The sequence below is a fragment of the Montipora capricornis genome, chromosome 13 (genome assembly GCF_036669925.1).
Source record: "Montipora capricornis isolate CH-2021 chromosome 13, ASM3666992v2, whole genome shotgun sequence".
NCBI classification, from domain to species: Eukaryota; Metazoa; Cnidaria; class Anthozoa; order Scleractinia; family Acroporidae; genus Montipora; species Montipora capricornis.
The window spans coordinates 45,012,375-45,014,937 of NC_090895.1; the positions used below are offsets into that span (position 1 = coordinate 45,012,375).

General features: G+C 40.5%; 1 pseudogene; it reads right to left on the reverse strand.

Annotated features, from left to right (window-relative positions):
• Positions 1-178: 178 nt before the first annotated feature.
• LOC138029056 (integrase/recombinase xerD homolog) lies at positions 179-1,385 on the reverse strand (annotated as a pseudogene).
• Between the last annotated feature and the right edge of the window lie 1,178 nt (positions 1,386-2,563).

Consider the following 2,563-nt stretch of genomic DNA (forward strand, 5'->3'; position numbering starts at 1 on the left):
AGTTAAAAAAAAAAAATAATTGGAAATGTGACAGCCAAAAATTATTTGAAAGAAAGCTTTGTCGTATATTTTGTGCTTCATTATTCAAGGAAAAGGTTCTTCATGGAAACGGTTTGATCCTGAGGTTTTATTTTCATTTTAACTCACTGCGTTCGCACACATGAAAATTATTTTCTAAACCGTTATAGGAACTTGCACAACACGACAACTACAGTCAAATGGGTTGGTAACTCACGGAGAGCCAATATAAGCTTTATTACTGTATTCGAGCACTACGTGTATAAACGGTCACATTGCTTTTAGTCCACAGAAATACGATACGCGAAGCTATATCCTCATTAAGCTAGTACACTTGCACAATACATATGATACGGTTAAATTATAGTGAAAGCACTGATTATAATCATACAAAACTTGGCTGTAACTAAAAGATAGCAACACGTTCGCGTGTCCCATCACGCGTGGAAACTTAATGATAGCAATTAGATACCTAGGCTAGATGAAACTGAAAGCCGTGCAGATATATCTTCTTGAATATACAAGTCTTTGGCGTAATCGGATTTCCATCGCCCGTGTAATTTTAATAACCTGTCTGATACAGGGCCGCTAGGTAAAGTTACGGCAGCGGTTGCCCCACCAGACCTGAGACTGTGTAACCCAAAAAGTTCGGAGTTGTAACCTAGAGCCTTGAGAGCTCCAAAAAGATTTCTCGACACCTAGAATACGAAATTCCTTTGTTCCCTAAAACATAAGTATTATAATTTTTCTGAAATACTAACTGCCTGATTAGGAGACTGTCTGCATTATGGTCCATTCTTGCAGCAGACATATACCTAAGGACCATATTAACTGGACAAGTGGCATTGTCCGTTCTAGCAATAATAGCTTTATTACCTTCCCTGTAGACATCTGTTTTACTTCTTGGTATAACAATGGACATATGGTCATCTGCGAAAGTTATATGCGAAGCTTTGATATTTGCTAACTCATTGAATCTGAAGAAACCTGCAAAACCTAAGAGAACTATGACTGAACTTCGCAGATCTTTTAGATTATTAGCGTCTACCTTGCCATGTTTAGCAACTATTCTCTCGACCATATCCACATCAATAGAGAGAGGGAGCTTCCTATTCTTCCGTTGTGTGCCATTACGTTTCGCGGCCTCAACAACATTTCTACACACTCCGGTTTTCAAAGGATCATTACTACAAGTTACATCTACTACATCGTGTAGCCATACTAACAGTGCTGGGAGAACCAGTCTTCCTGTGAAGCTAGGACAAATAGGCCGCTACAACAACAGGCTCTTGTGGCAAAACGAATTGAGCCTTAACATCATTGCACCAACGCATAAATTTTCGACACTCAAGTAAATATCTATTCATCGTCGAAGGTTGTCTGGCCTTAAACTGATCAGTAATGAGGCGCAGCTTGAAGGGAGCTAAAGATCCATAGAGACTTGCCCAACAGGACTGAGCAGAGATGGCCTGTTGAGGAAAACAAAAGGAAAAACACATAACAGAGGGGTGTAGAGGTGGAACAATCTTACTCACTGATTTATGGCTAAAAGGAAATAAGTACTACAACCCGGGTGCTATTAGTTCTCAACACCACTACATTCATTAAATGAAGATCAAAAAGGGCAATAAATAACACAGCACTATTGGAGTGCTAATCGTTGTCGACACAACTTCTGCACATTGACACATGGCCGAAAAGAAATAAATACCTCAACACTGGTAAGGTGCTATTCGTTGTCAGCACATCTACCTCATAAAATGATCAAAGTGAAATAAATAACGCAACACTGCCAAGGTGCTATTCGTAGTCAGCACAAATTCCACTCGCTAGATTGTGGCCAACCTTTCAGATTCTTACCCCGAAGGAACGAAATTCAATCTTAAAGCCACTACATATCCCGGAGTAGTTGGTGAACGCAGAATAGAATTGTGATTTCGCCCGTGCGTCAAAGCTTGAGGCATAGACAAAACTCTTAAATCCTGGATGAAACTGCAATAAATATTGGTTAACAGGGGCCAAAACACGGCTGACTTCCACAGTGGAACAATAAGGGTGCCCTTGGCTCCCTGACTATACATATAGGCAAGCGTTCTGGGAATAAGATAAACTGGCGGAACTAACCAGCAGTTCTCAACTTCCCACAACTGCATAAATGCGTCAATGCCCGACGTTTCCGGGTTCCAAAATCTAGAAAAATATCTGGTGATTTTTCTGTTGTAATACGTGGCAAAACAATCCACCGTGTGGGGACCCCAAAGACTATCCAAGTCTTTGAAGACGTCCTCAGTGACCTGCCAATCGTCAAAATCCACCAGTTTGCTAATAAAATCTGCCCTGGCATTGCGATCTCTAGGAACCCATTCAATATCCAAATGAATGCTGTGTTCGTAACATATCTTGAATATTTTTAAGGCAATCGTGTGCAACTCGACTTTCATGCTACCGACCTCAACGATTTTGGCAGTGGCCTGGTTATCGGTATACCACTTAATATGTGATGAACTTAAAATAGGAAGCCAAGACAGAAGTGAGAATTCAATTG